Source organism: Pan paniscus, chromosome 22, assembly GCF_029289425.2.
Source record: "Pan paniscus chromosome 22, NHGRI_mPanPan1-v2.0_pri, whole genome shotgun sequence".
NCBI lineage: Eukaryota > Metazoa > Chordata > Mammalia > Primates > Hominidae > Pan > Pan paniscus.
In genome coordinates, this window is record NC_073271.2 from 35,574,176 (window position 1) to 35,597,947 (window position 23,772).

Genomic DNA, 23,772 nt, shown 5'->3' on the forward strand with positions numbered 1-23,772 from the left:
AAAAAAGTTCCAAAATTATGCTTTTCATATTTATGCTGTGTTTTCACCTTGTTACGATAAATTTTATAATACCTAAGTTAGGAAATGTCATTACTTTGAATAATCTTAAGTGCATTCATTAAATATGTAAACATTTGAGCTCCTAGGTTGTGTTTATACAATTATTTTGTTTTGAATTGACTTCTCATATAGCTTTATATGAGTTAATTTCATAATGATATATACGCTTACATTATTTCTATTTAAATGAACCAAACTACATTTTGGTCTCATAAAAATGGGACAGGTAAGATCTCGATTCAACGACAAGGTAGGTTTTATCAGATTTTTTTCTTCCAGTGACGTCTCATCTTTGATTATGTGTAATTAAATAGAGAGTTATGCTAATAAAGCAGGAACCATGAATTTGACTTGTGTGCATGTTTAATTCATGAGACTTGCTAAGACTTGCTGATGGATTGAATGTGGATAGGGATGGATTCCATGATGACTTCTAATCAGTGTGTGTAAAAATCCACTCTGAGGACCATATTGATGGGGGAAGTTAAGTTTGAATGAGACAGCTGAGTGAAGAAGTGAGGTAGGCAATTGCATACTGATCTGCGTCTCTGCAAAGTCTGGTTGGAGACACACACGTGGAAGCTGCGAACGCGTGTAGATGGAGCTGAAGTCATGAAAAGTGGATGAAACAGAGTAATGAGAGAGTTGACAGGATGGAGACCAGAGTGGGGGTGGAGGCGGGACTTCAAGTTTAAAGTTGCCTGGAAGATGAGAAACCAGTTGAGGAGGCTAAGATGGAGAGTAGGGAAGGCAGGAGGAGACCAGGAGCGTGTGGCGTCATGGAAGCCCAGGAGGAGCTCGGCTCTTTACAGAAGAGGGTGATGTTAGTTGTGACAAATGCGGCTGAGAGATTGAGTCAGGTGAGGCCATAAAGGTGACCACTGGCTTTGATGACATGGAGGTCATTAGAGGCCATGACAGAAGTAGTTTCTGAGGAGAGGTGGAAGCAGATGTATGTGGTCTAGACAGAGTGGTCTAAGGAGGGCTGGTAGTGAGAACGAGGGCCTATGCATAGACAATTATTTTGGGGGAATTTTCCCACAGAGTGAAAGAGAAAAATGGCAGACATCATTGTTTTAAAAAGTGCCCTACTCCTTCCCACCACTGGAAATTTGGGCAGAGTCCCTTGCGTCCCTGCTTGCTGCCGGTTCCCTAGCTTCCTCTCTCCTCCCTATGTTCTGGAAAGTTCCCCCATCTCTGTTCTTTACCCAAGCTCAATCTCTCGTCTTAACCCAAGTTCTCTGTCTTTCAGTAGACATCTCCCGTATTCCTACTACTTCTCAATCCCCTTCTTCCAGACCCCAGACCTGTGGGTGGTAGGAGGGGAGAGTCTAGTTTTTACAAAGGCCCACTAGGGGGTTATCTAAAAAAAAGGGAATTTTCTATCCTTGGTCAATAATAATGTGGCAAAGCTTTGAAATGACTTTTTTTTAACCTTTTGTAGGTCAAATTTTTGACAGAGTTACTGTCTTCACCAAGAGTTCCAATAAACAGAAGGGGAGACGGTAGTAGAAAAATATATTTTCTGTCTGTTCATCACAAATTCCAGGAATCATGTCTTCCTTATTTCTTCCCTTTGCAATATCTTTTTATTTTTTATTCCTTTTTTATAGCATTAGAATCTTTTATTTTTTCTTGTGGCTATAGCCTTCATGATGATCATTTAAAACTTTTGTCTGATACTCTATTACACTGATGTATCATAATTGACTTCCTTATTCCTATATGTTTAATTTTTACTTATTATTGTGTCATAAACATGTTTATGCTATTATGGTGTCATAATGTCATCTAAATATTTTGTATAACGTTCCATCAAGTTGATGTGCCATGCATTTAAAAAAATTTTTGTTCATTTATTTATTTTTTAGAGACGGGGTCTTGCTATGTTGCCCAGGCTAGTTTTGAACTTCTGGGCTCAAGTTGTCCTCCTGCCTCAGCTTTCCAAGTAGCCAGGACTACAGGTGTGAGCCACTGTGTCCAGCATAATATTTTTTCACTATGCTTATATTTTTGAACCTGTGGTTGCTCATTATTTTTAATTACAAATAACTCTGCACTGATTTTCACCATGAAATAGTATTCTTTATTTTGGAGTATTTCCTTAGGATAAATTCCCGGTAGCTCTTTCAGTGAGACAAAAATGCACACAACTTTTTATGGCTTTGAACGTGCCTCCAGATCACTTTCTGGGAGGATTATAACATTCATCCTGCTGCACTGTGGTGGACCAGCTTCACTGTACCTTCCAGATATGAGCATTTTAATGACTTTGATCTTAGGACCATTAAATTGTATTTTAGAAATTTGTTTCTGGTTTTACTGTGCTATGAGGAGGGAATTTGGTTTTGATAAATGTCTGTCTTAAGTGTCTTTGTGACTGAATGTATATTTTTTCATTTTTGTGTGATATTTTATTTTTTAAGTTGACAAAGTGTATATTTACCATGTACAATGTGGTGTTGTGAAATACGTATACATTGTGGATTGGCTAAACTGAGCTAATTAACATCTGCCTTTCATTGAATACTTATTTTGTGTGGTGAGAACACTTAAAATCTACTCTCAGTGATGTTCAAAACACAGTGCATTGTTATTTGCTATAGTCACTATCTTGTAAAATCAATATCTTGAACTTATTTCTCCTAACAGACTATTTTGCTATAAAAGATTGTTTTCTGAATATTAAAAAAAATAACTTTTTTCAAATCTTACATATATGATATTGGAAAGGTCAAATAGTCCTACAAAGATTACTTTTTAAAAAAACAGTCCTGCTAAACATTTCATGCCAGAAAATGCCTTATATTTTCCTGCTTTAGTTTGCAGTGCGCTTAGGTGCAGAATTCCAGGCTGGACGTTGCTGCACCTCAGAACCGGCAAGGTGCCGCTCCATCATCTCTTCCCACTTCCAGAGCTGCTCTGAGATCACGTCTGATGCCAGTCTGTCTCCAGATCTTTTTATCTGCCTATTTTTGTCTTTCCCAATTCTGGGAGATTTTAGGGTCCTATTTTTTGGTTTTGAAGTTGTACGATGAGGTAGCTGGTAGAGGTCTTCGTTATTGTGCTGGGCATTTGCTGGGACCCTTTAATCTGGAAGGTCATGTGCCTTGGCTCTGGAAAACGAAATGTTAGAGGACTTCTATGCGGATTCATTTCCAGTTCATTTTCACTTTCTTTTCTTTTTGGAATTCTTCTTATTTAAATGTTGGGCCTCTTGGATGAATTCTCTAATTTTCTTTTCTTTTCTCGCCTATTTTCCATATTTTTGTATTTTTCTGCTTTCTGGGATATTTTCTTAATTTTCTACCTCATCTTCCCTCTAGTGGTAGTTTTTTTCCATTTCTCCTATCAATCATATCTGAACTTCTCAAAAGCCCTTTTTTGTTGTTATCTCTGCATGTTCCCTTATTAAATAGCTTCCTATTCTTATTATATAGGTTCATTATTTTTCTTAATTCCGAGTTTATTAAATATAGTTTTCTTTTACATCTTCTTCAACTCATTGCATTCTTTGTTTTCTCTAATTCTGTTTCTTCTCTGTTTGCTTTGCTTTCCTTTTTATTTTTATGTAAGTTGTTTTCCTCAGATGTTTGGTGATCTTTGACTGTTTGTATTTAAGACAAAGTACTGAGCTGGCAGTGGTGGGTGCATGTCTGTATTCCCAGCAACTAGGAAGGCTGAGGTGAGAGGATTGCTTGTGCCTAGGGTTTCGAGGCCAGTCTGGGCAACATAACGAGGCTATGTGGTGGTGGTGGTGGAGGTGGTAAGGGTGGTGATGGTGATGGTGGTGGTGGTGGTGGTGGTGATGGTGATGGTAGTGATGGTGGTGATAGTGATGGTGGTAGTGGTAATGGTCATGGTGGTGATGGTGGTGGTGGAGTGGTAGAGGTGGTGATTGTGGTGGTGATGGTGGAGATGATGGTGGTGGTGATGGTGGTGGTGGTGATGGTGGTGGTGACAGTGATGGTGGTAGTGGTGGTGAGGTGGGTGATGGTGGTGGTGATGGTGGTGGTGGTGGTGGTGATGCTAGTGGAGGTGGGGGTGGTGGAAAGTGGGAAATAAATCTGGCTGCCAGTGTTCTAGAAGCAAGTAGGGAAGGGAATGGAGGGTCTCCCCTTTCAGAATGTGAACTTCTTATATAGACCCCTTGTTTTCAGTATGGTTGCCTACTTCAGCTGGCCTCATGCCCAGGAGGTCATATTTCCTCTATTTCAGCTTCTACAGAGACAAAAACTGCTTATTTAGAAGGGGACAGTCACTTGCCGTCCAGGGATGAGGAGGGAAACTAAATCTGCTTCTTCTTTCTCTCACATCGCTCCTTGTAAGCAATTAGGTTTCAGATTTTTTCTGGTTAAGTCAATTATTACTCAACGATTCCCTTTACTGCCTTTGAATTTCCATAGACATTTTTTTTTTCCTGCAAAAAGACTTCTTGTCCATTTGCCCTGTTCTTGTGAATTTATCCTTTTCTTTTTAACATCTTTGTTGTATTGTCAGTGGGGTTCTGGTAAGAAGCCAAAGCAAATATCTGTTTTCAGCTTCTCGTGATTAACTAGAAACTGCCTGTAGTTTTCAATGGTCCCAGTCTTCCTGAAAAGGAACTATCATCCCCTGTTATTCCATTAATTTCTTTCCATATGTTGGTTAATTTAATTTAATCTATTTTTAGTTACATAATTTGAGATTAAGGATTTTAATATCTTTGCTCTTTTTAAAAAAATAGTTTTATTGGGATATAATTCACACACCACACAATTCACCCATTTAAAGTGTACAATTCAATGGCTTTTAGTATATGCAGAGTTGTGCAACCACCACCACTATCTGCTTCCAAAATACTGTAATCACCCTTAAACCCAGTACCCCTTAGCTGTCACCCCCTAATTCAGCCATTCTTCCTGCCTAGGGAACCACTCAAATGCTTTCGTTCTCTGCAGACTTGCCTCGTCTGAGCATTTAATGCCAGTGGAACCATACACCATGGGGTCCTTTGTGACTGGCTTCTTTCACTTGGCATCATGTTGTCAAGGCTTGTCTATGTTGTAGCAGGTGTCAGCACTTCTTTCTTTGTTAGGGCAGACTACTATCCATGGCACGAATGGATGGACTGCATTTTATGTATCCATTCCTCAGTGGCTGGGTATTTGGGTTGTTTCCACGTTTTGGCTATCATGAATACTGCTGCGATGACCATTCGTGTATCTTTTGTTTAATCGATTTCCAATACTTCTACAGTTGCTGCTTTGTATCAGAATCTCTTGGACAATTTTAAAAAATTCAGATGCCTGAGTTTTACTCTAGACTTACTGACCCTAAATTACCAGGGGAGAGGCCCAGGGATCTACATTTGCAAAAAGTCCCTTAGTAGATTCTGATGCTCATTTCTGTTTAACAACCACTACACTGGAGACTCATTTAACTAATATTCATGTATATGCTTCTCCAGAATGAATGTGGTATCTTATTTGCTTTAGTTAAGAAACTCAAATAGGCAGGGAAATTGTAAGGCCACTTTGTTCCTTTCCCCATTCCTGATTCTCTCCTGCATTCATGAATTTGGTATCTCTCTTTCCACAAGCAAGACATCTTTTTGTGCTGTATTTTCAATGCCTAATTGTTATATTGTATGAAATCTGCTTTTTAAAACGACACCATGGACATTTTATTAATATTTTTAAACAACAATAGTAGTAGCAGTCGCAACAAGAACAAACTCTTAGGCCGGGCCTTGTGGTTCGTGCCCGTAATCCTAGCACTTAGGAAGGTAGAGGCAGGAGGATAGTTTGAGCCCAGGCATTTGTGACCTGCCTGGGCAACATAGTGAGACCCTGTTCTCAAAAACAAACAAAAACAAACTCCTAGAGGGCTAGCAACTTAACAGATATTGCGAAGCTCCAAATGGAATTCCAGCCATTAAAAAAAGTAACTCATATAATAGCATTAATAGATGTCAAAGAAAATATATGGATAAGTGAATAGTGAGGCTGACAAGTTCAAGTAGATTGCTCCAGGTCACAAGGCTCGTAATCTGTAGACCTAGAATTTGATTTCAACATTTTCTGATTATTAACCCAGTATCCTCTTCACTCCCTTGTGTTTAGGGCTACATTTATAGAAAACCTATCTACCCTTAAGTCTATTAAAATTAAAAAACTCATTTGTCACATATATAGGTAACTATCACCCCAATATTTTACTCTAATAATTAAAAGAGAAGATCCAAACATTTTTTTTCTGCCTTTTAAACTAGAATCTATAATTCATACCTGGTTGTTGAGAGTAAACTTTTTTTTTTAGGTCAAATATCAAATAAATGATAGAATTAGAAAAATAACCCGTTTGCCAAAGCCAATGTAATAATTGATTACAGCATAGCTAATGAATAGATAATAAAACTGGGTAAAAGGCATTAGGTGAATTTGTTTCTTGAGGGAATCAGTTAAATTTCCTGTGCTAAAGTATTAGCCCCGCCAAACATTATTTGCTAAATTCAAAGGGGAAACCGATCTTTATAATAAAGAGATCTATTGGTCACAGCCTTAACAAAGTAGCCAAACCACTGTCACTACTAATGGGACTCACTGATATCAAATGCTGCCTGTTGCAAACGTGAAGTCCATAGTCTCACCAGTCAAGTGTTCTTGCTAAATCATTTCACCTGCATCCAATCCAGTCTCCAGCTCCAAGTTCTAGTCTATAAAAAACACAGAGGAAGAGGAGCAAGTTAAATAATATCACAAAGAAAGAATCAGACAAAACAAAAATTTGGAACATTCTTCAAGATAACTGACCCAGATTCTTAAAACATTCAGTGTCATGAAAGAAATAAATAAAAAGAGGTGGAATTGTTCTAGGCTAAAATAGACTGAGGAAATATGAGAATCAGATGCAATTAATATGTTTTAAGAGGTTCAAGTCTAAAGAAAGTAACTGTAAAATATTTATTGCAGGCAACTTGGGGAATTTGGAAAGGAATTGGATATTAGATGACATTAGGGAGTTCTTGTTAGTTTTCTTAGATGTGATAAAAATACTGGAGTTATGTAAGAGAATGCCCTTGTTTTTAGAAGATGATACTAGAATATTTAAGGGTGCAGTTTCATAAGACAGATGAAAATGTTAGCAAGTGTTCAATCTATGTAGTTCATCTTTAAAAGCTTTTCTTTGTCTTTAAAATTTTCATAATGAAGAGCTGGAGCAATGCTTTTTTTTTTGAGACAGAGTCTCGCTCTGTCACCCAGGCTGGAATGCGGTTGCGCAGTCTCAGCTCACTGTGACCTCTGCCTCCTGGGTTCAAGCAATTCTTGTGCCTCAGCCTCCAGAGTAGCTGGGGTTACAGGTGCCCGCCACCACGCCCAGCTAATTTTTGTATTTTTAGTGGAGACGAGGTTTCACCATGTTGGCCAGGCTGGTCTCGAACTCCTGACCTTAGGTAATCTTCCCACCTTGGCCTCCCAAAGTGCTGGATTACAGGCATGAGCCACTGCGCCTGGCCTGGAGCAATAAGGATTTGGAGCTAAGCATATGGCAATGTTGTATTGCCTTTGCTCTTATTAGTTAAAAGCCCTTAAAATGTCCTAGTCAAAACTTGAGGAGGATTGCTCTAAATGGAGAAGAACACAACTCAAATAAAACTTGTTTCAAGGCAGAAAGACACACAAATGGCAAATGGCCTTGTCCAAAGTTACTATTTCTAAAGCTGCTTTAAGTTTTACAGGGAAAAAAACAGACTTTAGAAAATTATGTGGAAAAGTTAGAGCAGATGAACTTATTTTCCAGTGTGCAGAGTGTCCAGGATCAATCTCATATTTTCAGCAACAAAAATAAAATAAAATAAACGGATGGAAGTTGATCAACATAGATATTGCCATTTTTCTTTCTCTGAGATAATGACTTGCCATTCATGTCTAGGGGCATCCCACTTCCTAGACCCCTTCTCTTGCATTTCTCCTGAGAAGTCTCAGAGTTCACCTCTCTTCTCATCGAGGCTTTTGTAGTCCTGGTATTTCTTTCCATCCATAATCTGTCTCATTCAGCATGAAATGAAGAGGAACTCCAGTGGAAAAGAACATATGATTCAGTTAGAAAACCTTACATGCTTTTTACCTGCTGACCCTGAATTTGGGGGCAAGATTTTTAACGTTTTCCCAGCTATAAAATGAAGAGAGAAATATGACCACCTACCTCTTAGGGGTATTTGTTTTATAATTTATTCTTTCAAGACAATTTTTTTGCGTACATGCTGGGCCAGACACTGGGCTGGTTGATTGAAGGGACTTTATGGTCTAGAGGAATAGTTAGATGTGAGCATTCTGTAAGTAGATAAAATAACTGTCTATGTGAATATGGAGATGGTCCACCAATCTCAGGCCTTAGATTAAGTCTCCGAAAAGAGTTGATACCTCACTTGGTATTGGAAGATTTAGTAGGAGCTCAGTAAGTGGAAAAAGATAGTCAAGATACTATGGGAAGATGGATTTATACACTAAGGCAATGAAATTTATGAGAGTATGTTTCATTCAGTGAAGTCATACTTTGGATGGAATCAGAGGTTTCAGTAGAACCCAGGATATGGAAGTGGGTAAAGATAAGAGCTGAGGCAAGAAAAGTTAGTAGGGATGATATTGTAAAGGGCCTTCTGTGTCTGGACTTTTTTCTTGGCAATGAGAATGATGGGAAAAGGTCAATGTGGAGTGATTTACATTTCACAAAGCCTCTGACTCAGACAGCAACATAGAAGATTGTTAGAGATAAGATGCAGAATCTGGGACTATATCTTTCATATTTACATCCTCAGAGCCAAATACAGCTCATAACTCGTAGTAGGTGTTCACCTCTGAAATTTGAGGCAATAATTAACTGGGGTACCAAAGTCAATGAAACACTCCGGAGATATTCAGCACCATTCTTCAAATTGAATGTAAATGGGACAGGTTTGTTTATTGTAACTTGCTATTTTAAAAAAAATTATATTTTGAGATCTATTTATACTAATACATATAAATCTATTTCAGCCTCTGCTGTGTTTTATCTTATCTCATTTTTATTTTAATATCTAATCTCCGTTTTTAGATACTACCCTGATTTGTGCTCAGGTACTGTCATATTATATAAAACTCTCGTTTTGTGGAAGAAAGGGATGGCCACGGGATTATGAAACCTGGCCTAGAGATACCTAAGAGGCCGTCCAGTCCAGATTCTTCTCTTCTGAGAGGAGCAACATGAAGCCCAAGGAGCTTAAGTGACTTGTACAAAGAACCCCGCTAATTAGCAGTACAGTTCGTGCTAGAGCCTTTGGTGCTGTCAGCATTGCTTAGGTTTATAGGTGTTTATACTGTGCGCAGGGACAGAGTACTTCCAGTATCCTTTGAAAAGACAGACATCTGATTTATGGAAACATTACTTATCATGGTGTCATGTTGTAGTAAACAAGATTGTGGAAAGGTGTCAGCAAGGAAAATTAATCTCACTCAAGCTAAAAATAGGTACTCTTGACAATTATGTAGAAAATGCATGCTCATAAAACGTATCATCATATGCAGCATCATTGCTTTTAGAACATTTTTCTTGTCTTAGACAGGCTGTTCTAGGCCAAGGACCAGGCCAGTTTTCCCAAGAAGGCTTTGTAAGTAAGCATTGGTTCCATAAAGTCAACCTTAGTTCTTTAAAAGCATGTGGTCATATCTGATTAAATGAACATCATTCTTAATAGGACATGGCAGGCAGGACCTAGGTTACATAACCAATGTTTTCAATTATGCCCTGGCAAGAAGGAAGACAGATTCTTGTTGAAGTTATGGAAATAAGTATATTGCCAAAAAATATATATGTATTCTGATTTAATAAGCAGATTCAATAAGAATTTTTGAACTCCAGAAGAATTAGGCAGGGAGAATAAGAGGTCATTTACAAGTGATTCATTTCAGCTTACAAAAGCAGAATCTACAACATTATTATGATGTATGAAAAGCTTAAGAGAAAGCAAAAAGGGCTTCCTTATATATAAGGAAAATAAGACATTAAAATAACATCAGCATTATTCCAGACAAAAATTACTGTCATCCCTCACCAATTCATTTAATTCTATGTAATTAATTCCTATTCCACTGGATCTTGTGGATCTTGGGTTAGTCGTCTAATGAACCCATCTGCTTCTCAACAAAAGTTCTGGAAAATTTGACTAAGTCCACGGATATGGTCTCAAAGTTCTTTTTTTTTTTTTTTTTGAGACGGAGTCTCGCTCTGTCGCCCAGGCTGGAGTGCAGTGGCGCGATCTCGGCTCACTGCAAGCTCCGCCTCCCGGGTTCACGCCATTCTCCTGCCTCAGCCTCCCGAGTAGCTGGGACTACAGGCGCCCGCCACCACGCCCGGCTAATTTTTTGTGTTTTTTAGTAGAGACGGGTTTCACTGTGTTAGCCAGGATGGTCTCGATCTCCTGACCTCGTGATCCACCCGCCTCGGCCTCCCAAAGTGCTGGGATTACAGGCGTGAGCCACCGCGCCCGGCCGGTCTCAAAGTTCTTTAAGCAATGCCATCAGAAACCTGAACCCAAATGTATTTAACATATAACCCTTTACTGTGGGGCTCTGAGCAGTCATTCTTCATGAAAGATGAAGCATTTTTGCTTGTAGCTCATTACAAATAACTTCAGGGAAGCATCAAAGCAAAACATGCTAACAAAAATATCTGTAGATGACAAAAAACTTAAAATGGGTGCCATTTATTCATTGCTTATAATTTTCAAAAGTGAAAGACTGGAAAGTCATAACAGGAATAATATATTTGATGAGAAAATTTGTTGTTTTCTGTGACATGCAAAACGAAACTATAAAATCAACCACCCAAATTTTAGACAAATTACTTATAAACATAATCATTAGGCCTATTTCAAAGAATACAGAAATCATTATATCTAATTTACAACAATAAGTGGGCATAGCAAAAATCTTGATGTAATTATTCAGAGACATAATATACTCTGACTATACCAAGCATATGATAAGAATATCAAGAAACAAGATGTAGTAGGTCTGGAGTAGGTCCTAAACATCTATTTATTAATAAAACTGTATGAGTATATGATGGGAATTCCCAATTGAAAAACACTGTTGTAAAACATGGTAGATTCAGATTAAAGAAGGATCAAGTTAACATTTAAAACAACTGAAGTTATGGTTGATAACTTAAGCACCTGTTGTCTGATACCAGGCAAAACAACAACATAATCAATGTCTTTTTATTTTTATTTTTTATTTTTTGAGATGGAGTCTCTGTCACCCAGGCTGGAGTGCAGTAGCACAATCTTGGCTCACTGCAACTTCCGCCTCCCAAGTTCAAGCACTTTCCTGCCTCAGCCTCCCAAGTAGCTGGGATTACAGGTGTGTGCCACCACGTCCAGCTAATTTTTGTATTTTCTTAGTAGAGACGGGGTTTCAGCATGTTGGCCAGGCTGATCGTGAACTCCTGACCTCAGATAATCTGCCTGCCTTGGCTTTCCAAAGTGCTAGGATTACAGATGTGAGCCACCACGTCCAGCAATCAATGTCTTTTAGTACATTAATTTAGTCAGGGGAATATTATTATATCAATGAAAGACATCCAGTTATTTAGGCAATTAGATTTGCCCTTAATTGACAGAGATATACACAGCCATAACAATGTTTTTTTGTTTCTGTTTTTTGAGGCAGGTTCTTGCTCTGTCTCCCAGGCTGGAGTGCAGTGGCCTGATCACGGCTCACTGCAGCCTCGACCTCCTGGGCTCAAGCGATCCTCCCACCACAGCTTCCCTAGTAACTGGGACCGCAGATATGCACCGCCATGCCTGGCTAATTTTTGTATTTTTTGTAAAGACAGAATTTCACCATGTTGCCCACACTGGACTTGAACTCCTGGGCTCAAGTGATCCTCCCACCCCAGCCTCCCAAAGTGCTGGGATTATATACAGGTGTGAGCCATCATGCCTGGCTGTCATAGCAGTGTTAAAGTGTTACCTTTACAGATTGCTGTTGGTGTATAACTCCTCAGTGCCAAAGCTTGTACATCCCAGCGAGGGCTGTCCTTCTCATGGGAACCACATTAGGAAGTTCTAACATTCCAACAGCCAGACCAACACTGCTCAAAAGAGGTTTCAAATCCCTCTATTAGAGTCATAGTAACATCTTCTATTGGAAGATGGATTTTCTTGTAGAACACATTTCAGTCTAATGAATAAGGCAGGGACAATATATCTGGATCATGTAACTTTTGGCCAAAAGTGACTTGTGATGAAAAGTTTTGAGATTCGTTTTCCGGTATCACTAGCGAGTTCCTATTGAAAGCATTTTTGAGTAATGGCAAAATATTTAAGTAAGTGTAGCATTTCCTGGTGACCTGAAGGAGGAAGGCAAAACTGGACAGAGGACAGGCGACTTCACTTGAAGGAGTACAAAAGGAAGAAGCAGAAGGATTTTTGGAGGAACATTTGTTGAGAAGCATAAAAGATATGAATTTGGAGCACAAAATTCATTCAAAAGATGTTCTGGAATTTTCTAATTTGAAACTACAAGATGGGTCCTTACTGCAGGAAAGGGTATGATATCTCACCAATTCATTTAGTCCCGTGTAATGAATCCTCATTCCACTGGATCTTGGGCTAGTAGTCTCAGGAAGCCACCTGCTTCTCAACTAAAGTTCTGGAAATTTTGACTAAGCCCACTGGTATGGCCTCAGTTCTTTAAGCAATACCATCAGAAACCTGTACTCCAAAGTTTCTAGCATATAATCCTTTATGACAGGCTTCTGAGCAGTCATTCTTCACGGAAGGTGATGCATTCTGGCCTGTAGCTGAGCAGAGCTGAGCAGTCCAACATGTAACTTCATTGAGAACCAGACCGCAGAGTTCAAGGAGGCCTTCCAGCTGTTTGACTGAATGGGTGATGGCAAGGCCCTTACAGCCAGTATGGGGACATGACGAGGGCCTTGGGCCAGAGCCCCACCAATGCCGAGGTGCTCCAGGTCCTGGGGGAACCTCAGGAGTGATGAGATGAATGTGGAGGTGCTGGACTTTGAGCACTTCCTGCCCATGCTGCAGACTGTGGCCAGGAACAAGGACTAGGGTGCCTAGTCTTAGGATTATGTCCGAGTCCAGGGATTATGTGGAAGGTCTTTGGGTGTTTGACAAGGAAGAGAATGGCACCATGATGGGCACTGAAATCTGGCAAGTCCTTGTCATACTGGGTGGGAAGATGACAGAGGCAGAAGTAGAGATGCTGGCGGCCGGGCATGAGGACAGCAATGGTTGTCAACTCTGAAGAGCTCATCTGTGTGGTGCTGAGTAGCTGGGCACATTCCCAGCATCCCCCCAGCCCTGTCCTTTGCCCTGTGAGACACTGTGTATCTAGCCCCGAAGGCTTTCTGGTCACAGCACCCTTCCCATCTTGTCTTTTTTGGATAATGCTTGCCATGAGCATTCACCAATAAACTTGTTCTCTGTTCCCCCCAACCCAAAACCCTCAAACAAACAAACAAAAACTACAAGATGAGCAACAGAGAGAATGAACAGTGTTCAGGCCTCCATTCAAGAAGACCAGAGGGAAGAAGGCATCAAACATAAAATAAAACACAAAGAAATAGAAATTGTGAGTGAAAGGTACAAGTTTGCAAGTCAGATGCTGGAGACCTGATATGTGCACGAGAGGAGTTCCAGAAACAACAAAAGACCAGATGGAAGAGGGCTAATCATTCGAGAGATGCCAGGGTCTTCCAGTTGGAGATGCTGCTGCAGCCCCCTCCATCCCCTTATCTTATGACTGCAGGAAAACCAGAAAGGGTGCTGCCTGAGGACTAGAAACTATGGGAGAATCCCTGAAAGGTTAGAAAGCAAAAACATTTGGTTTGAAGAAGGAAATCAAGGTCCAAATGCCTGTCAGAGATGGGAGTGGCTCTGTGGGCCCTGCACAGCCCCAGTGGTGTGTTCCAGTTGCAGGAAGGGCCTGGGCATGGGCTTGGAGCTTGAAAGGCAGAGCCCACTTCCATCCTTCTCTTAGACCTGGCAGGGGTCAACACAGTGGTCAACAGAGTGGTCAACAGGGCAGGGCAGTGAGCACTGAGTTGGGTGGGGAGGCACAGCAGGTCTGAGGGAGCTGTTCTTACTCCAGAGGGACAGAGAGAAGTTTAGATACTGGCAGTCAGCCTCAACCCTGGCTGCACATTAGAAATCTCTGGGGAGCTGTTAAAGCTATTAGGTTGGTGCAAAAGTAATTGCGGTTTTTGCCCTTAAAAATAGTATGCCGGGGCTACATTTGAGAGCAATTAAGCAGAAGCTTCAGTCAGGGAGCTCCCAGGTGAACCTAATGTTTTATCAATGTGGAGAGCCACTTCTGTAAAGGAAAACATTGAATAATAGTGAAATCAAGAATTGTAAACTATCTTGGAAAAATCTAGGAGTTCTGGTATCACTAGTGAGTTCATCACTGTGGATGGAGCTATGTGAGAAAGGAGATATAGGAAAATATCCATTACAAGGATTCTATTCATGGATGAGGGTATGGAGAAAAGAAGGGAAATAAGTGTAAGTGTTCGAAAGGGTGCATCTCAATTGCAGGTGAACTATCTTGATGGGAACCCATGTATTGTGTAACTGTGAATGTTAATAGAGAATTATGTTTAATGATGACTGTTATGAATAGGAAACTAAACAGTAGTGAGATAGAGAAGCATTTCAGAACATTTATGTTAACAAGGCCGGGGGGCAGAGCTGAGGAAAACAGAGTGAAGAGAAACTTTAGCCAGCAATAGTAAGGAAAGGGAAAAAGCATAAGAGAGAAGACAGGCTGTCATGAATTAATACAGCAGAAGCAATTGAACTAACTCTATCAGTTGTTCTAATAAATTTGAAAAGGCTAAAATTCCCTGGAAGAAAAGAGACAATCCGTTTGGATTCTTGCACAGCTCTTCTGCAGTTGAGAATATCTCCGACCATGATTGTGCATTTTCTGTTCCTCCCTTTAATCCTGTCAATTTATTCTTCTTGTATTTTAAAAATTTATATTATTAGGCACATTTGTATTTATAATTGTTATAGCTTCTGTAATTATCAGCTGTCTTTTACAATTTCTGATAATACCCTTTGTCTTTGTATCTGTATTATATAAAGCTACTCTAGATTTCTTATGCTTATGGTTTGCCTGGGATATTTTTTCCATCGATTTCCTTTCAACTTCCTATGTCTTTGTTTTTATAATATGTCTTTTGGAGACAGCATCTGATTCGGTTTTGTGCATTTTTTTTTTTTTTGAGACAGTCTCACACTGGAGTGCAGTGGCATGGTCATAGCTCACTGCAGCCTTGACTTCCCTCCCAGGCTAAAGTGATCCCCCTGCCTACCTGAGTAGCTGGGACTACAGGCATGCACCAGCATCCTCAGCTGATTTTTAAATTTTTTATAGAGAGAGGGTCCTACTAGTTGCCCAGGCTGGTCTCAAACTCCTAGGCTGTAGTGATCCTCCCTCTTTGGCCTCCCAGAGTGCTGGGATTACAGGCATGAGCCTCTGCACCCGGCTGGTCTTGAGCATTTTAATTCATCTTGATAATCTCTGTTATAAATCGGAGTATTTAGTTCATTAACAATTAATCATTGATATAATTGTGTTTAGATTTACTATTTCTTTATTTTTTCTATTGGCCTCCATTTTATTTATTTATTTATTTATTTTATTTTTTATTTTTATTTTTAGAGACGGAGTGATCTCGGCTCACTGCAACCTCCGCCTCCCGAGTACAAGTGATTCTCCTGCCTCAGTCTCCCAAATAGCTGGGACTACAGGCGGGTGCCACCACACTGGGCTGTTTTTGTATTTTTAGTAGAGACGGGGGTTTCACCACATTGGCCAGACTGGTCTTGAACTCCTGACCTCAAGTAATCCACCCTCCTCGGCCTCCCAAAGTGTTGGGATTACAGACATGAGCCACCACGCCCAGCCCCATTTCAATTTTTATTATTTAAAAATACAATTTCCATTTTATTTTTCTCCAGAGAATAGTTTTTCTTCAGTCTTTGAGGCCTCAGCTCCTTACATGGGCTTTGGTGGGGGTCGTGGGGCAGCACCCACAGGTCTAAATAGGGGTGGAGGTGTTCGGTCCTTGCAAGCTTCACGAGATTGATTCCTCACTACTTTGCTTTAATATTATAAACTGCACAACTCACACAGTAATGTAACTTCATATCCAGCTTGGGAAACACACAGGTGTCGAAGAAGCTTGCTTAGAAATGTCCCTGACTGCTGTGGCCTCCACTGTGTTTCAAATGACAAATTTCTTAATGGCCTTGTTCTTGGGCACACATCAGGTATAGTTCGTGCAGCAAATAGGCTACACGTGGCCATGGCCCTTTTTGGTATGACCTTTGTTCCTTCTTTTATTTGTCATTTTGGAGGCACAGACTGGAGCTGGTCTCCCATTTTTATTCCTCTGTTTTATGCTTTTTTGCTTTCTTTTGGGCTATATGAATGTGTTTTAGACTTCCTTTTTAACTTATCTATTGTATTTTTAACTATGCCTCTTGGCATTATTTGGTAGTGGTTGTTCTAGTGGCTATAATATATATATATTTTTTAAATTTTTTATTTCCATAGGTTTTTGGGGGACAGGTGGTATTTGGTTACACAAGTAAGTTCTTTAGCGGTGATTTGTGAGATTTTGGTGCACCCATCACCCAAGCAGTGTACACTGCACCCTATTTGTCATCTTTTATCCTTCACCCCCTTCCCACCCTTTCCCCCTGAGTCCCCAAAGTCCACTGTGTCATTCTTATGCCTTTGCGTCCTCATAGTTTAGCTCCCACTTTTGAGTGAGAACATACGATGTTTGGTTTTCCATTTCTGAGTTACTTCACTTAGAATAATAGTCTCCAATTCCATCCAAGTTGCTGCAAATGCCATTAATTAATTCCTTTTTATGGCTGAGTAGTTTCCCTTGTGTGTGTGTGTGTGTGTGTGTGTATGTGTATATATATATATGTGTGTATATATATATGTGTATATATATGTGTATATATATATGTGTATATATATATATATATATACACACACACACACTACATTTTCTTTATCCACTTGTTGATTGATGGGCTTTTCGGTTGGTTCCATATTTTGGCAATTGTGCATTGTGCTGCCATAAATGTGTGTGCAAGTATCTTTTTTGTATAATGACTTCTTTTCCTCTGGGTAGATACCCAGTAGTGGGATTTCTGGATCAAATGGTAGTTCTACTTTTAGTTCTTAAAGAAATATCCATACTGTTTTCCATAGTGGCTGTACTAGTTTACATTTCCACCAGCAGGGTAGAAGTGTTCCCTGTTCACTGCATCCACGCCAACATCTATATTTTTTGATTTTTTGATTATGGCCATTCTTGCAGGAGTAAGGTGGTATCACATTGTGGTTTTGGTTTGCATTTCTCTGATCATTAGTGATGTTGAGCATTTTTGCATATGTTTGTTGGCCATTTGTATATCTTCTTTTGAGAATTGTCTATTCATGTCCTTAGCCCACTTTTTGATGGGATGATTTTTCTTGATAATTTATTTGAGTTCATTGTAGATTCTGGATATTAGTCCATTGTCAGATACATAGATTGTTAATATTTTCTTCCATTCTGTGGGTTGTCTGTTTACTATGCTGACTGTTCCTTTTGCCGTGCAAAAGCTCTTTAGTTTAATTAAGTCCCAGCTATTTATCTTTGTTTTTATTGCATTTGCTTTTGGGTTCTTGGTCATGAAATGCTTGCCTAAGTCAGTGTCTACAAGGGTTTTTCTGATGTTATCTTGTAGAATTTTTATAGTTTCAGGTCTTAGATTTAGGTCCATGATCCATCTTGAGTTGATATTTGTATAAGATGAGAGATGAGGATCCAGTCATTCTCCTACATGTGGCTTGCCAATTATCCCAGCACCATTTGTTGAATAGGGTGTCCTTTCCCTACTTTATGTTTTTGTTTGCTTTGTCAAAGATCATTGGCTGTAAGTATTTGGGATTATTTCTGGGTTCTCTATTCTGTTTCATTGGTCTATGTGCCTATTTTTATACCAGTACCATGCTGTTTTGGTGACTATGGCCTTATACTATAGTTTGAAATCAGGTAACATGATGCCTCCAGATTTGTTCTTTTTGTTTAGTCTTGCTTTGGCTATGTGGGCTCTTTTATATGAACTTTAGGATTGTTTTTTCTAGTTCTGTGAGGAATGATGATGGTATTTTGATGGGAATTGCATTGAATCTGTAGATTGCATTTGGCCGTATGGTCATTTTCATAATATTGATTCTACCCATTCATGAGCATGGGATGTATTTCCATTTGTTTGTGTCGTCTATGATTTATTTCAGCAGTTTTGTAATTTTCCTTGTAGAGGTCTTTCACCTCCTTGGTTAGGTATATTCCTAAGTATTTTATTTTTTTGCAGCTGTTGTAAAAGTAGTTGAGATCTTGATTTGATTCTCACTTGGTCACTGTTGGTGTATAGGAGAGCTACTGATTTGTGTACATTAATTTCATATCTGGAAACTTTGCTGAATTCTTTTATTAGTTCTAAGAGCTTTTTGGAGGAGTCTTTAGGGTTTTCTAGGTGTATAATATATATTCTTAACATCTCACAGTCTACTTAGACTTAATGTTATAACACTTTCATGTAATATGTAGAAACATTGCCATCATATGCATCCATTGACTGTTTCCCATCCTTTAGGATGCTATATGATCATGTGTATCACGTTTCCATATACCATTAACTCTACTATGTAATATTCCCATTGAACAGTCTTCTTCTTCTTCTTCTTTCTTTCTTTTTTTTTTAAGTAGGAGGTAATCTTTTGTGCTTACCCAGACTTTTAAATTTCTGATGCCTTATTAAGAGTGAAGTTTCCATCTGGTGCCATTTTCTTTCAGCCCAAAGAACTTCCTTTAGTCCTTTAGCATTGTTTCATAGTGCAGGTCTGCTGGCAATAAGTTCTTTACTTTTCTTTTATCTGAAGTGTCTTTACTTTGCTTTCATTCTTGAGGGATATTTCACTGGATATAAAATTCTTAGTTGACAGGTTTTTTTCCTTTCAACACCTTGGATGTGTTTTTTTCCATTCTGTCTTCTGATCTCCATAGTTTCTGATGAGACATGATCTTGTTTCCTGTAGATAGTGTATGATTTTTCTCTGGGTGCTTTTAAGATTTTCATTTTATCTTTGGTCTTCAGCCATTTGATTATGATATACCTACCTATGGTTTTTTTATGTACTTATTATTATTGGGGTTTTCTGAGAGTCTTGAATCTATGTCATTTACCAAATTTAGAAAACTTTCAAACATTATATTTTCAAATATTATTTCTGCTCCATTTGTTTTCATTTCCCCTTCTGGCACTCTAATTACATATATGTTAAATCTTTTGTTATTATTCCACATTTCCCTAAGGCTTAAAATTTTTTCAGTCTTGTTTTTCTTTGATCTTCATATTGGATAATTTCTATTGATTTATTTTAAGTTCCCTTATTTTTATGTTTGTCATTTTCATTCTGCATCCAGTCTAGTAATTTTTTTATTTCATATATTGTATTTTTCAATTCTGAAATGTTACACTTGTTTGATTTTTATAATTTCTATTTTTCTATTGAGAATGTCAGTTGTTTCGTTCATTGCAAGCATGTTTGCCTTTACATCTTTGAGAATAGTTTTAATAGCTGCTTTAAAATCCTTGTCTGCAAATTCCAGCATCCAGGTCTTTTCTGTGTTGGTCTTCATTGGTTGTTTTTTTCTCTTGAGAATGAGTAACATTTTCCTGGTTCCTTGTATGTTAAGTATTTTGGATGGTATCTTGAACATAGTGAGTCTTGTGTTGTGGAGATTCTGTATTTTGTTACATTCTTCTGAAAAACATTGACTATTGTGTTTGTTTCAGCAGGCATTTACTTTGTTGGACCCAAACAGCAAACTCTATGTTTCTAGTAGCAGCTGTCCTATTACTTAGGATACTTTCAGTTGTACCAAGATCAATCTCAGTTATGAATCAGAGGGTAAAAGTCTCTGTTTTTTTTTTTTTTTTTTGAGTAAGGATCTTGCTCTGTCACCCAGGTGAGAGTGCAGTGGCATAATCATGGCTCACTGCAGCTTCAGACTCCTGGGCTCAAGCAGTCCTCTTGTCTTAGCCTCCCAAGTAGCTGGTACTATGGGCATACATCACCATGCCTTGCTAATAAAAAATTTTTTTTTTGTAGAGGAAGGATCTTGCTGTGTTGCACAGGCTGGTCTTGAACTCTTGGCCTCAAGTGATCCTCCCACCTAGGCCTCCAAAGTGTTGGGATTACAGATGTAAGCCATCATGCTCCTTCTGAAAAGTCTAAATAAAATACGAGCAAAATATATTCAGAAGTGAATTAAAGATAATTCACCATCATCAAACAATTTATTCAGTTGCCATAATTCATTACATGAACTGATTAATGGAGAAAAACCATATGATTGCACCTATAAATGCCAAGAAGATATTTGATATAATTTATCAGATATTTCTAGTTAAGAATGGATTAAAGTATAAGTAGAAAGAAACAAAACATAAAATACATTTATCAGAAGGTAATTATAAGTATCATAATGAACCATGCAATACTGAAGCATTTCTATTAAAATTAGAAGCAAGATAGGCATGCCTGTCATCACCATATTATTAAACATTGTTTTAGGAGCTGTAGTTATTGTAATAATGTAATAACGTGTAATAAGTCTTATGTATATAAGACATGGATAAAATTTAAAAATTATCTTTATTTGCATATGATATAATTGCATGCCTAAAAATCTTTAAAATTCCAGTGAAATGCATTAGAATTGATAAGATGGTTTCTTAAGTTTCTAGATGAAAGAAAAATGTACAAAAATTTGTAGGTTTTGTTTACATCAATAATTATAAGTAGTAAGTTAAAATGTAAGAAGGAAAAGTATCCCATTCATGGTAGTGATAAAAATCTGTAAAATGTTTAGGAATAAATTTATCAAGAAACATACAGGGCCTCTGTGAAGAACATAGTTTAATTTTATTCTGAAGGACACTAACAAATACTGAAGAAATAAACCTGCAGTGTTCCTGGATGGAATGATTTAACAATAAGGAATGAAAATTTTCTAAATTAATAAATGTTTAGTGCTATTTCAATCAAAATTCTATTTTTTAATTTTTGGAACTAAGAAACATTATCTTAAAATGTATTTGGAATAATAATTGTCTGAGAGGAGCCAAGAAAATTTTGAAAAATACTTTGTGTAACAACTTGACTTTCCAAATATTAAAATATGTCCTCTAAGCTACAGTGATAAAAGCAGTATATTGGTCTTGGAACTAATACATGTATTTATATGTATATCTGAAAATATATTTATATTTATATGTTTATATAAAATATTTTAATTTTTATTTTCATTGTATCAGTATTTATATATAGGATAGTGTAGAAACATCTATTTATATATATTATAGTAAATGACAAATATATAATCTGAATGTAATGGGAAATGATGATTTATATATAATATAGACATAATTTGCCATCTATCTGGAAGAAAACAAATGTAGACATCGACTTTACATTATATGCTAAATTAAATTCCAGATGGATTAAAGCTCTAGATATTAATAACAATATAAAGTAATAGAAGTATATTTTAAAGAATAAAAGTTAGATAAATTTGCCCATAAAAAGACTAAAAACTAAAAAAAATACAACAAAATCTGTAAAAACTGTAGACTGGAGGAAAACATTTGTAACATGACAAAGGAATAAAATTTTTAATATAGAAAGATACTCTAAAAGTTTATAGTAAAGCACAAACAACTCAAGTAAAAATGAGCAATGCATTCACTGCAGTGTCTACAAAAAAGAAAAAAATCAAATAAAATGGGCAAAACATATCAAGACAATTATTTGAAGAGGAAATAGAAATAGCTAAAAATTTATAAAAAATATGCCCTTATTTCCAATAATGATAAATGTATAAGTGAAACCAAAAATGAAATTCTATTTTCTTCTCAACATATTGGTAAACATTAGAAATAACAATCATCTTCACTGGTTATGAGGATAAGGGAGAAGGAGACATTCATATATCACTGTGGGGATATGAATTGCTGCCACCTTTTTGAAAACTAGTAAGAATAGCCTCACCATTTTATTCAGTTTAGTACAGTGTTATTTGTGGTGGAAGAAACATATAAACATTTGGAACACCCATTGACTGGGAAATATTTGAATAAATTATATATTTAATATGAAGCAGATGTTAAAAAGAATGATTCAATAGGATCAATCATATGAATTGACCTGGACAAAGGTCCATGGTACATTGAGCTAAAAATGAAGTTGTGCATACTGTGTTCCCATTTCTGTTTCAAAACCACAAAAATAAAAGAAAAATGACAATCAATTCCCCCCTAAAATAGCTTTTATGTATTAGGATGCAGAGGTACCCTATCACATTTTTAATACTGATTATCACAGGAGGGTGGGATTGGAGGGTGTGTGTGTGGCTTAATTTGCTCCCATGAGCTTGCAGAGCCTCTGTAATAAAAATAACCTGATATTTTAAAAGGCTGGGACCCATTTTGTAAGTTAAAAGCGCATCAGGGAGGAGGTGTAGACCTAGTCCTTCCCCTAACTCACAATGTGACATTTTCTGCCTTTCTTTTCCTGTCTCTGAAGTGTGGGTGGTAATGACTGCCCTACCTACTTAGTGAAGATAAGATTAAGGATGAAGACAAATATAGTTTGAATAGTTAAGACATTGAAATGCAAGCTATTATGCTTAAGAAAATTCTCAAACACTCTCACTTTACATCATGCGGGTGACAAAATCACCCAAGGAAGCATCGTCCCTTCCCAATGGTGATGTAGTGGGAGAGGCACTGAGCACCACAGAGGTAAACACTGGTGTCTCGAGCCATCGCCCCCATGCCCGTTTCCTCAAAATGTCTACTTGGTCCTAATCTCTCTCTCTCTCTATCCATCCACCCGTCCATCTATCATCTATCTATTATCTATTCATCTGTCTAATCAATCATCTATCATCTGTATCTATCCATCTGTATTAGTCTGTTTTCATACTGCAATAAAGAACTGCCCAAGACTGGGTAATTTATAAAGGAAAGAAGTTTAATTGACTCACAGTTCAGCATGGCTGGGGAAGCCTCAGGAAACTTACAGTCATGGTGGAAGGTGAAGGGGAAGCAAGGCACCTTCTTCACAAGGCAGCAGGAAGGAGAAGTGCTGAACGAAGAGGGAAGAACCCCTTATAAAACCATTAGATCTCGTGAGAACTCACTCACCATCATGAGGACAGCATGGAGGAAACCTTCCCATGATTCAGTTACCTCCATCTGGTCTCTCTCTTGACATGTGGGGATTATTGACATTATGGGGATTATAATTCAAGATGAGATTTGAGTGGGGACACAAAGCCTAACCATATTATCATCTATCTATCTATCTATCTATCTATCTATCTATCTATCTATCTATCTATGTCTGTCTGCCTGCCTACCCATCTCTTTGCCCATCCATCCATTCCTCCGTCTGTCTGTCTGTCTCTGTACATTATCCATTCATCCATCCATCTATCCATCCGTCCATGCATCCATCCATTTATCCATCTATGTATGTTTACCTGTCTACTTTATCTTTCTATCTTATCTATCTTCTT

At 38.0% G+C, this 23,772-nt stretch overlaps 1 protein-coding gene and 1 pseudogene across 4 annotated transcripts in view; both read left to right on the forward strand.

The window, feature by feature from the left end:
- SH3BGR (SH3 domain binding glutamate rich protein) overlaps positions 1 to 23,772 on the forward strand; it is a 70,238-nt gene that overhangs the window by 30,758 nt on the left and 15,708 nt on the right. The gene's annotated exons all lie outside the window — the stretch shown is intronic.
- Positions 840 to 13,521, forward strand: LOC106634218 (myosin light polypeptide 6-like; annotated as a pseudogene).